Here is a 13,566-nt window from a genome sequence, read left to right as displayed (position 1 = left end):
ACACAGTGTACCAAGAAGACTGGGCACCAGAAGGGGTATTGCTGCTGTCATATGTAGGTGTTGCGTGACGGCGAGGAAAATCGTACCTTGCCGGCCGTAAGAATCTGTCAACACTTCTTCATGCACGCGTTAATAGATTGTTCTTGTAGTGCTAGTAATTTCTGTACGTGATTCCGTGGCCTCGGGTGTGAGTTATGACGCCAAAAGTTGCGTAGATCTTGTACGTTACTCTGCGTGGCATGCAGATAACATTAGTCATGTTCCATTTTGTTTTTTTACTATAAATAAAGCACCAAATCTACATTAGAGTATTTAGTTGAGTTTCGCTGTTTTAAAACAACTTCAAGTATATACTGCCGGCTTCGAAGGACTTCTTCGCTATGTTTAAGTTCAAGCTACTATAAACAACTTGAAAGTATGTTCCTAGGATGACAGTAAGTACAATATATGTCTCGATTTCCTTTTTACTGCTCTTTATTTTTGCCCTACATCACAAGTCTATAATGTACTACCGAGACCTTTGTGTGTATATAGGTTAATTGCCTAGTAAAGGCTCACCTAACAAACTCTGGATCAAATGTAGCGTTTATCGCAAAATTCTCTTCATATCGCAGAGCTTGTGATCATGCTTTTACAGACGATGTCCTTAGTGTTTTTGCTTTTCTAAGAACTCGTGTTAAAAAATTTTAGTTCTCAGGAGGAGGCATCGTTTGCGTTTTATATTCATTGTAGTTTTGTTTCTGTGTTTAATACCGCGGTAAAATTACAGTGATTGAGTCTTTTAATTTTTGTTCGTTCGGGTTAGACGGAATTTGATTTTTGACCTTTTAAAGTTATGTTATGTGTGTTGTGACATTCGAAGCAAAGGGACACAGTAAACGGCTTGTAATCCATGTAAATGCCTGTTTAATACAAATTACCAAAACACCGTATTCGATGATAATTGAAAAGTGTGGCAAACATTCATAGGCGTATGGGCACCTTCGGACCTGGGGGGGGCGGAGACCTTGTTGCCCGAAAAAAAAATTGGCATGGGTTGAAAGCCAAATAAAGAGGCATATATAATATGCAAAACAAAACGTGCATTGAAATAGTTTTGAAAAAAACCTGGCCCGTTTGCTAAAAGGAAACGATAGTACTTTAATTAATTTCGTGGCATTGCCCGAAGGTGTCAATGCACTGAATCCTTTTTCTTCGGAAATACTTATTTATTCACTCTAGTTCAGGGAAAAAATTTATTTATAAAAATTAAAGTATTTTGGGGGAGCCAATTTACATTGTTTTCCCCCACCTTGAAAGTTACACAAAAGCGTGCGAAACATTTTCAGGGATAAATGGATCGAAAATTTTGAGCTATCCCTAAGAACTTAACATTTGAGAAAAGCGTCTGCAGCTTCATCACAATTGTAACAGCTTTGTTTCAAGGTCTTACACTGGGTCCACCGCGCGCAAGCGCTCAAGCTATGGAAAAGCTGATTGCAACTGAATCAAACTGAGGGGTCACACAGAATTTTCAATTTGCAATTTGCGAGAGGAAACGAAAGCAAATGAATGAAAAATTTGGACTTTTGAACCACAAAGCTCGGTATATTTCCAATACTTTTCCTGTTAATGTAATTCGTTTTGAACGTAATTTTGAGATTTGTCCGCTTATTTTCTATTTTTTGCTAGGCTTGTTGCCCGAATTCTAAGCATTTTGCCCGAAAATTTTCGGCACTGGGGGGGCTGCAGCCCCCCTCGCCCCCCCGCCTCGTACGCCTATGCAAACATTTTGGTTTCTCGGAAACACATTCACGTAAAAGTCACTAAAACACTGCGTATCAATAAACATGTCACTGTCGCATTTTAGCCGGTAAACTTATGTAAACGAGGTAAACAAGGGAAATAATTAATAGCCGGAATAAATAAGTTATCGAAGGCTTTTTTAGGCGAAGAATATTGGAGCATCCACGGGATAAAGGGTAGGAATGAATAACAGAAATAGCTGTATCGAAATTTGGTCTTCGTTTTCTGCATTATAGGGGTGTCCATGCATTCACGATATTTGCGCGTCTAAAATCAGATATAATCCGCAACTTTATGTAAGTCCATCTACTCTTATTTGTTTTAAATTGAGGTTAATTGTTGTAAAAAAAGTAAACAGTTCATTATAAGAATAGACTTTTGCTGTGTTTCCTCCAGGGTATCGTCCATTTATCACACATATCGATTGTCCCGGACGACGCAGTTTGTCCTCGAACTTTTGCAAGATGTACGGACAGAAGTTGTTATTGTCGTGGATCATTGTACCACTGTTACCTTTGTTCGCAATCGTCCAAAAAGGGTTCAAAAGAAAGTGTTCTAATAAAACACTTCGAGAATGGAAGGAGCTGTGAAGGAGATGCAGCCATTGCTACACTCAGTTTAGTATGTAGCAGGTGGAGAGCACTTGTAGGAAGTGATTTGTATCGCCGCCGTGTGCATTTTAGATGGCTAAACACCGTATATGGGGTAGAAATTACAGTGTTTGTATGGGAATCCGACGGCAAATATCTTGTACAAAAATTGAATTGTAGACAGCTTATGAATTGCAAAGTTAAGATACTAGGCTAAAGTTTTTACTTGCCAAGTTTAAAGGATGTAGCTGAGCTTGAAAGCGTTCAGTTACGTTTTTAATTTTTCCGTACATTTGTCTGTATTTTTCCCCCGCATGATTGACGCGGTTCGCGGGAAAAATTAAAGACAAATGTATTGAGAATTAAAAACGTAACTGAACGCTTTCTAGCCTAGCTATATCCCTTCAAACTAGTATCTTTGCCTAGTATCTTAACTTTACAATTCATGAGTTTTACAGAATTTAATTTTTGTAAAAGATATTTGCCGTGGGATTCCCATACAAACACTGTAATTTGTACCCGCTTTGCGCTTTGCTTACTCGTCAAGATGGCGTCGAAAACCGTGATAAGGCCTATTGTTTACAATAAAGTACTTTGTAGCTATTATTGCGTAGAGTGTTTGCTCTACTTTTAACTGAATAGCACGCGTACGCGTGACCACGTGTCATCCCGTTTAATGCCACCACAACGCTCAGAATACGGAAACTTAATTTTTACCTTTTAAATAACCCATTTTGCCTAAAATATACTGCCCAAAATTGCATCAAAAGATAAGTAATTAAAAGCAAGCAGCTAAAACGACCTTTTTAATACAACAATGTGACAAAAAATGTGACAAAAAGAACGTTACTCGAAGTAACCAGCTTGAAGATCGAACTTTCAAAAAAGAATGTGTGGTGATGTTTTGGCGAATCATGAATTGCGTGACAATGAAATTAATACGGCTACAAGTGAGGCAAGGTCAACTAAAACTTGGTGACGTGTGTGTTTTAATTTGATCTTTTAGTCGTAAAGGTTTGCGCGAGTATAATCCCGTATAAATATGTACTGTTGGACACATCATTTTAAGTTCTGTTATCCACGGTTGTTCTCGGCAGAGAACCCTATCGGGGTAAACAAAGGAAAGACGAAGATTCCCGGTTGTCCGCCAATTATTAAACACAGACAACAAAAAGTCGAGTGTTTACTAGTACATAGTAGTCAGACAATACAAATTTCACTAAATCGCTGTACTGTGGTTTATTGTTCATTGTGATGTGGTTCACTGTATTGTAGTTCACTGTGTTGTGGTTCACCGTGTTGTGGTTCACTGTGTCGTGGTTACTGTGTCGTGGTTACTGTGTTGTGGTTCACCGTGTTGTGGTTACTGTGTTGTGGTTCACCGTGTTGTGGTTACTGTGTTGTGGTTCACTGTGTCGTGGTTACTGTGTTGTGGTTACTGTGTTGTGGTTCACCGTGTTGTGGTTACTGTGTTGTGGTTAGCCTGTGGTGGTTCACCGTGTCGTGGTTACTGTGTTGTGGTTAGCCTGTGGTGGTTTACTGTGTTGTGGTTATTCTGTCGTGGGTAAACGTCCCAAACCCTTCTCAGTGAAGATGGCATGTCCGAGTTGTATAAGCGTGACCCAGGAGTGGGCTTCTGCGTGACTTTGTGTGACCAGACAATGTTGTTATCAATAACAAATAGTTGATGACTGCATTCTGCAGTCACAAACAAATTATAGGGCACATTAACCTCTCTTTCAGGAGTCACTTCTGACAATAAAATCCAAGATGGCGGTGGCGATGCCATCTTGGATTTCAGTGACTAGTGTTTTTAAAGGAGTTTCTCGGCTCGGCGCAAGTGCTTGCTAGCTATAACGTGAGCCCATTCGACTCCATTGTTTAAAAAACAATCCAAAGCGTGCAGATGAATCTTGTAGGAAATCTGCCTTTGAAAAACTCGCAGTCATTTGCAAAAAACATGGTTATGGAGCCGTTCATCTTTCTCAGTAGAATTCCTTTTGTTTGTTCAGCCTCCGATGCTTAAAGTACCTTGTTCACTTTATTATCAACCACATGCATTGCAGTAATCACAGAAAATTCAAGCTGAAACAACGTTTGTGCACTTATGTATGAATTTACAGGCTAATTTGTGTACAACCAGAAAGAATGGTGCCTAAACTACACGGAAAATTTAAATGGATTTACACAGAAAAGGTCAACATTGTTCAACATTGAATTTATTGTCGACCTGAAGGATTTATTCTGGACACACGCACGAGTTTTCTACTTGCATCGGATTGGTTCGTAGACAAAGGAATTGAGTAGGCCATGTAATAGCTTGCAAATGCACCGAACCGTGAAACTTTCCCTTTAAACCTAACGTTTTGGTCACTCTACACATATGCAGTCTATCTAGGCCCGTACTTTCTAACCTGTGATTACTACTAGTTCTTAGCTAAAAAGTTCTTCACCTGGAGTGGCTTTACCGAAAACAGAGGTCCAGCTTGCTAGAATGAAACATCAAAAACAATTTTAATAAAGAACCTTCTGGAAAGAAACAAACACCTTGACTGATATTGCAGATATTGGTGTTTTTTGTGAAACCGGATGTACGGATATTGGGTTGAAAACAATCTTTAACTCCAAGTGAATGTTGTTTTTATGCTTCATTATGTCGTTCTTTTGAGAGTCCTGTTTGTTTGTTTATTTGTGTGTGCTTAGTTAATTCCAAACAGGACTTTTAAGTAAACTCATGTTTAATTTAGAACTTAAGAGCTTGTGACTCAGAGATCCAGGCAGGGGCCAGAAGAAGGGGGTCGGCCGATCTCCACCATATTTATGTTGCATAAAGGTCTTACCCAACTCGTAACCATGGTAACAATTTTTGATTGATTGGCTTTATTGTTTACGAGAACAGACCACCCCCCCAAAAATTGCCCAAATGGCGTGACAAAAGTTGTGATTTTAGGTCAACTTCAGCAGCGTGTATCTCTGGATATATTTAAGCAACAGATTTAATTTCACATCAGCGTAACACTTGTCCTTTGGTAGTTTAAATGCATACTAAATTAAATGTTTTCTGTACATTGTTCACGATCTGCATGCAAACTTAGAAGCCATACTTCGCAACATTTTCAAAAATCGCAAAACTAGGCATTTTAAAATTACAGTTTCTCCAGGGTCCGGGAAGATACAGATATAAACCTAACTGCAAGTTACTCACCAAAGATAGGAAAACATTTTAGGCCAGTGTTGAAATTGGACCAGCGAATTTAAATTTTTTTAACGGTTCACTGTTTTACCGCTTCGGCTGATGGCATTTTCCAAGGCCACTACGGCTTCTTTGAAGCTGTCGATCTCATTACCCGGATTTCGCCGTTTAAGCGCCCCTGACAGGTGTAAAAACCTTAACGCTGTGGTTTCTTGCCATATTATTTATGGTTTCGCTGTAAATCGTCCTCGTTTCAAGCGAGAGCCAAGGAAACATGCCAGCGATTGCGTGACAGGAGTGGAATACGCAGCTTTCAGGGAGGCCATCGAACCAAAGCAAACTTGTCCACGTTGATTAACAGACTGATAGCTTTTTCCTTCAATACTTGATCCCGGTCCAGAAAGGCTTTTAACTATCCCAATGTGGATTGAACTGGTCTTAATCATCGTAAAGCTCGCCGCAAGTGATCACAAGTAGACAACAGACTCGTGGAAACATCGCTGATGTCTGTAGGTTTGTAAAACGTTCCGATATTCCCGCCGATATATGCCATCTTGAAGCTTAGTTGTGATCGATTTATTCGTCAGTCAAGGCCATAGATACAAGTTGCGGAGGCGAATATTATTTGCTTTCAGCTACGTATTGGCAAGATTTTGTATTCAGATAAAAACCTGATAAATCATAGCGCTTAGTAACCTGGCATGGATTTAAGATATTGACGGGAATGGACTACCGGAATACCCCTGAAATCCGTGGCACGAGCGATCACGGAATTGAATGAGTTTGATTGCTTTCATTCGGAAACAAACAATTATTTAATACAATCGAACTTTAGTTCTTTTTTCTCGTTACAAACAATTTCGTTAATGTAAGAGATGTGATTTGCAGGATGGTAAGGGCGTGAGGTAACACTAATTAAGATAAATGCTGATTTATATAATACTTTTTGCCATTTTCAAATTTACAGTTAACAATTTATGATTTATTGTTCATCTCAATTATTTTTCCCTTCCGTTTTGATTCGCTCGCCATTCATCACTGTCAATTTACAAATAAACCCTTTATTATGAAGCTTTATGAAGAACTCTATGAACTTTTTTGTACAAAGTCTCGGCACGAGTTAGTGTCTTAGACATCGATACCCAGCTTTCGAGCAAAGGCTTTAAGTGTACTACTATACTACCCTGATTATTTATGAATTATATCAGTTACGCTAAGGACATGTTATCCTCAGAAAGAAAACAATTAAAATATTAGTTTTTTGTAACAGTTACCGTCTATGCGAACTGATATGTTTCCTAATAATAAACCGACTTAATTCCTTGAAAGACGCTAAACCTCCACGAGGAAAAGGGAATAGGTTTCTTCGCCATAAAGTAATGCTTTGAGCTTTCGTGATATCAGTGCTAATTCAATTATTTCCAGCAAGAAAAGCATGTATATTTCATCGTGGGAACAAAACGTTTTGTCTGGCTTCAAGGAAGGTAAAACAAACAAAGTGCAGTATTAACAATTTGAAAAAATATTTTTCCTAGAAATGATAAATTGAAAACGTTCACCTTAAAGTTTGTAGAATAATTGTGGCTTTCTGCTGTTCATTAACATAAAAGGCCGCTTTAAATTCTGACAATCCCCATGATGACATAAACTTATTATTAGAAAACCAGTGCTTTTATGTTTGCGCCACGCAAGCAGTTGTTCAGTATTTACAAAAGAAATGCAATTATAAAAGTTAACGTTCGTCCCTGTTTCAGCACTTGAAAGTTCGACCTAAAAAAATTCGATTACATCCCATTGCAGGTCTACTAACCAAGCACGCAAACAGTTTTTGTTTGAAATTCCTCAGCGGAATGTTTTACACTGCGAATTTCGCCGCTCTGTTTCATTAATTTGATTAATATGTTACCCAAGAAACGGGAAACAAAAACAAAAGTCAATTTCGCTTTAGGGAAGATAGAGAAGTAATGAAATGGCTTGCTCAATTTCCATTTTGGTTGACTCGTCTCACTCCAGATGCGGAGGTGTCAAAGAAGAAGACAAAAATGCTTCTTACTAAGTTGTAGAAAAGACGTGAGTGGATATTTGCGTTCTCTGGGGCAAGCGGAGCACGCGGGCAACACGCGCGTGTCTGTGTTTCAGAAGTGGACCTCATCTTAAATAGAGCTGGCCTAGGTAATGAACGTTTATTCGTTTGTCTCACGATAGAATCGCTTTGAGATGTTGATCGCGACGTTTCGACTGCAATACTGCTAGTCTTCATCAGGCGATGAGGTCGATTGTTTACGCGTCGCTATTTATCTGTTAGTCGGAATAATAATGAGGATCGAAATGCACCAATCACAGCGAACCAACGTGCATAAATAGCGACGCGTAAACAATCGACCTCATCGCCTGATGAAGACTAGCAGTATTGCAGTCGAAACGTCGCGATCAACATCTCAAAGCGATTCTATCGTGAGACAAACGAATAAACGTTCATTACCTATCTTACACCACGATGAACAATATTCACATCTTTAATGACATAGAGCTGGCCTGTTTGTGTTGAGCGACCAAGAGATAGAACAAATGACAATATGTTCACGGCATAGGAAACTTTTGACAGTAAACTGGGCAGGGGGTAAAGCCGTCACGTGTCGCTGCAATAAATGTCTATTGTTAGCTATAGACAAGCGATATTTTTCTGACTGGAGAATAGCGATGGATCTTTCGCTCTTTTACGTTAGGTCATTATAAAGTGTGCCCTGCATGACAATGTTGTCTACAAAACCGTTTATCCCTCCAAACCCTGCGCTATCTTTGGTAGGTCTCACGTGAGATGCGATTTGCAAAGGACAGTCGTGGAATGGCCAGGTTTAAACCAGCGGAATGGCGCACTGCAAAGTAGATTAGCAGCTTATTTTCCAGACTCGCAGCAAAGCAGAGGAAGAAACCATCTGACCAGGGAAAAGAATCTGATGAAGAAGGCCAGACAGACAATGACGAAGACGCAGAAGACTGGGAAAGAGAGGAAGCCTTGGCACTGATGAGGCAGTCGGTGTATGACGACATAAACCTTTTTACATACATTGAAGTACAGGGGGGAAGACATATGTGACTTGCAAAGAAGGGGCAAACTTCATTCCAAGTTCAAACTCAAAGATTTGGAAGACATTTGTCAACATTTTGACCTAAGTATTGAAGGCCCTAAAAACAGGAAAGCGACATTTGTTTCCCCGATTTCTAGGCTTGTTCAAAGTTGCTCATGTTCCTAGTAGTAAAAGAGATCTAATATTAAGCTGTATGTCAAGGGAAAGAAAGCTCTGTAAAGCATTTAATTAGTCAGAGATAATTCATATCCGCATTTGTTTTTTTTTTTTCAAAAACACTTTTTAACTGTTACAAATTTAGTGTCAGCAAGTTAACCAGTTTGCGGACTGTTGTGAACTGTGACGGGTTCAGCCCAAGTAAGGGTTTTTTTAGAGTGTTAAACATAAACACTATGTTTCAAGAATATACAGATTCATTTAGCTATATAGCTTCGAACTCGCTGAATGAGTACTATTCTCACAGGCAAATGTTCTTGATATAATTTTCAGCGAACGTTCGCGACCGTTTAATTGACTATCGCGACGATAAGGTCCTTTTTTCGTAATATGAGATTATAATGTTATTGAATTCTCTCGTTAGGTAGAAAGTGTTTACATGTACCTTGTTGTTACTTATTTTCGCGGGACTTAATTTTCGCGATTTTCAAAAAAAATCGCGAAATTTAAGACCCGCGAAAAAAGGTTCTCGCGAAAAATAACGACGCGAAATTTAATACCCTTCTATATAATTCGTTATGAATATTCAACGTTTCCGTCAGTTTACTACTTCAGTAAACGTTTCCGTCAGTTTACTACTTCAGTAATTACCTTGGTACAGTCGTCAAACTAGCTCTACTTTGATGTAATGTATATGAAATAATTCATGTATGAACTGCGGATAGATATGAAAGTGATAAATGATCATCGCAGTGAATTTCCAATTTAAGCAATTGGAATAAAGAAGCCTGAAAAAAAATTCAGGGCTTCAACGGGATTCGAACCCGTGACCTCCGCGATACCGGTGCGATGCTCTACCAACTGAGCTATTGAAGCTCAGTTGGTAGAGCATCGCACCGGTATCGCGGAGGTCACGGGTTCGAATCCCGTTGAAGCCCTTAATTTTTTTTTTTCAGGCTTCTTCATTTCCAATTGCTTAAATTGGAAATTCACTGCGATGATCATTTATCACTTTCACAGCTCTACTTTGTTGCAAAGGAACATGTTAAACTGTTTTTAAAGTTTTGTTTTGTTATATGGTTTTGTTCAGTGTCATTGGAAACTGTTGCAGTGGAAAATTAAAATCAGTTGGACCAATTTTGAGACTTACTGTTTGTTAATGTAGACCAGTATTTTGACACTTTTCGCGAAATTAAGTTCCCGTAATCTTATTTTTTTGGCCAAATCGCGAAATTTAAGTCCCGCGAAATATGGCCGTTCTATTTTCGCGAAATTAAGTGCCCGCGAAAATAAGTAACAATAAGGTAGGTGCAATTTACACTTCCTGCTTTATTTTATGTTGTCATTTAAAATAATCTACACCCTACTCGCATCAGAAAACTGTCTACCTCAACTTCGGTGAGGTATAATAGTTCCTTTTATGTTGCCAGTGGCGGTGGTGAAATGTTGCCGATTCTTCAGATCATTTAGTCGACGAGTTTACTTACAATAATACATGTAACGTCATAAAGGGGAGAGTTTCTTTTCACTGGTATTTCCAAGACAATAATTAGCCGTCGACATATCAGGATACATGTGATGTGCATACCACCATGTCTACCAAACTACTTAATTATGTGGAACATATATTCGTTATTGTTGCTACTATGGTTTTTATTTGTCATGCAATATGTTTTAAGAAACCCTAACTAATTACCCCTAGATTTATTTACTGTCTTTGCAAAATGAAGTTTGTGTAAAAATTAATTATCCCACTGAAACCTGCAGCTCTAGCTAGCCAAGTAGAAAGAAATACTCGTTAATAATATTGCACACTGAAACGTGGTGAATCACACTGATTGAAACTGCGTCATTGGTTGCAACTTACATTAACGAAATTGTTGGTAACGAGAAAAAAGAACTAAATTTTGATTGTATTAAATAATTGTTTGTTTCCGAATGAAAGCAATCCAACTCATTCAATTCCGTGATCGCTCGTTCCACGGATTTCAGGGGTATTCCGGTAGTCCATTCCCGTCAATATCTTAAATCCATGCCAGGTTACTAAGCGCTATGATTTATCAGGTTTTTATCTGAATGCAAAATCTTGCCAATACGTAGCTGAAGGCAAATAATATTCGCCTCCGCAACTTGTATCTATGGCCTTGTCTGACGAATAAACCGATCACAACTAAGCTTCAAGATGGCATATATCAGCGGGAATATCGGAACGTTTTACAAACCTACAGACATCAGCGATGTTTCCACGAGTCTGTTGTCTACTTGTGATCACTTGCGGCGAGCTTTATTAAGACCAGTTCAATCCACATTGGGATAGTTAAAAGCCTTTCTGGACCAGGATCAAGTATTGAAGGAAAAAGCTATCAGTCTGTTAATCAACGTGGACAAGTTTGCTTTGGTTCGATGGCCTCCCTGAAAGCTGCGTATTCCACTCCTGTCACGCAATCGCTGGCATGTTTCCTTGGCTCTCGCTTGAAACGAGGACGATTTACAGCGAAACCATAAATAATATGGCAAGAAACCACAGCGTTAAGGTTTTTACACCTGTCGGAGGCGCTTAAACGGCGAAATCCGGGTAATGAGATCGACAGCTTCAAAGAAGCCGCAGTGGCCTTGGAAAATGCCATCAGCCGAAGCGGTAAAACAGTGAACCGTTAAAAAAATTTAAATTCGCTGGTCCAATTTCAACACTGGCCTAAAATGTTTTCCTATCTTTGGTGAGTAACTTGCAGTTAGGTTTATATCTGTATCTTCCCGGACCCTGGAGAAACTGTAATTTTAAAATGCCTAGTTTTGCGATTTTTGAAAATGTTGCGAAGTATGGCTTCTAAGTTTGCATGCAGATCGTGAACAATGTACAGAAAACATTTAATTTAGTATGCATTTAAACTACCAAAGGACAAGTGTTACGCTGATGTGAAATTAAATCTGTTGCTTAAATATATCCAGAGATACACGCTGCTGAAGTTGACCTAAAATCACAACTTTTGTCACGCCATTTGGGCAATTTTTGGGGGGTGGTCTGTTCTCGTAAACAATAAAGCCAATTCATCAAAAATTGTTACCATGGTTACAAGTTGGGTAAGACCTTTATGCAACATAAATATGGTGGAGATCGGCCGACCCCCTTCTTCCGACATTTTTTAATATTGCCTGGGTTTCTGAGACAGACATTCTTAAGAAGTGATAGTTTGTGGCAGTCTTGCTTCACTGCTTTAAGCAATGCCTTATTGTTTGGACTCGCAAAGGCTATGGTTCGTCTAAAAATACGCTTAACACTCCCAAAAAACCCTAAAGAAACGACACGAAGGAAAACGGCAGACTGTGTGCGTCTACGAAGTTGTAAAGTTGAGAATTGATATTCCAGCCTACCACATGCAGGCAGCGCAAAAATGAAATGAAATGTATTCAGATAAGAAAAAGGAAACATGTATCGATATTGATACTTTAATTAACTTAGCTTTTATTTGAATAATAATACACTAGGATTTCGTTGACAGACATAAGAGTTAGAATAATCTTGATATGTAGAGCATAATTATACTAGAGCTAGTGAGTATTCCATGTATCCTGCTCAAGAGCTTTTATTAAATGGTTATGTACACTACCTAGGGACAGTCTAGGGTTACTCAAAAATTAGAATCTTGACCTAATAAAACACATGAAAGTATTGCTCAGTAGTTATCATTTGAATGGACACGCGTGGTTTCATCCAATAGTTTTTTTTTTCAACTCTATTCAGTTACAAGCTGGAATTTCTTGAAACTAGTCGGGATACAGCAAACAACTCTGAAATAAGTATCAAAAACAACAGTAAAACAACTCAGTTAATTACTGACCCAGGAGACTGACAGTCCTTTAAAGAGTGCAATATTCAGTGTTTATTTGTTTTTCTCGCTGATTTACCTGTTTGGTTTTTATAAGTTTTTAATACGCTACTTAGTGTGTTAGAGTTCATAAATCGTACGCGTGTGGTAAAACGCTGAAACAAGCGCGTTAGAAAAGAACTCTACAACTGATTGTCTTATTTAACCACAGTTAGTAGATTAAACGAAGCTGGCTTCGCTTCTTTCTCCAAATGATTGTTAGACATGCCAAACATCAATCAGAAAACCGTTTTCAAGAAATGGCTTGTTTTTGTGGTTAACACCTTGAGTAGCGCAGATGTTTCTCGATCTGCAGTTTACCATCTTGGCGACGATTACAAAATTCTCATTTCATCACAAGAACTATAAATTACCCTAGCTTATGTAACATGCAGAGAGTTCCAACAGCCACGCTTGTTATACGGAGCTACCCTAGCCCCTAATAATTTTAAACATGTACAATTTGTTACTTATATATTCTTGTATAAGCCCCTTGGCTCCAGAGATGTTATGTTTGCCTGTTTAAAGCTGTAAGTTTGGTGTAAAAATCACGCAACTGTTACAAACACCCTACGATTAAGGATCAAAGTACATCATACGGAACCTTGCACTTCGTAATTGTGCTCAGTATTTGTCGAACAGTCTTTCGTAATCCTGCAACAGGCATGCAAAAAGTATAAAGGGGACTCGAGATTGGTGACGACTACTTATACAGAATAAAGGTAGAACTATCGCCTGGCAAAAAGACAAAGGATTCTCCTAAACATAAAAGCATGCATTCCGCTTAGATTGTGAATAATTAAGATTCTTAAAACTATAAAATCGGTCTCCAAACTAACAGTTGCCTGTGACACGCTGCTTTTGTCTCTTTTACTTAGGATCACTTA

Source organism: Oculina patagonica, chromosome 3 (assembly GCF_052425735.1).
Source record: "Oculina patagonica isolate OP01 chromosome 3, crgOcupat, whole genome shotgun sequence".
Lineage (NCBI taxonomy): Eukaryota > Metazoa > Cnidaria > Anthozoa > Scleractinia > Oculinidae > Oculina > Oculina patagonica.
This window is presented reverse-complemented; position numbering follows the sequence as displayed.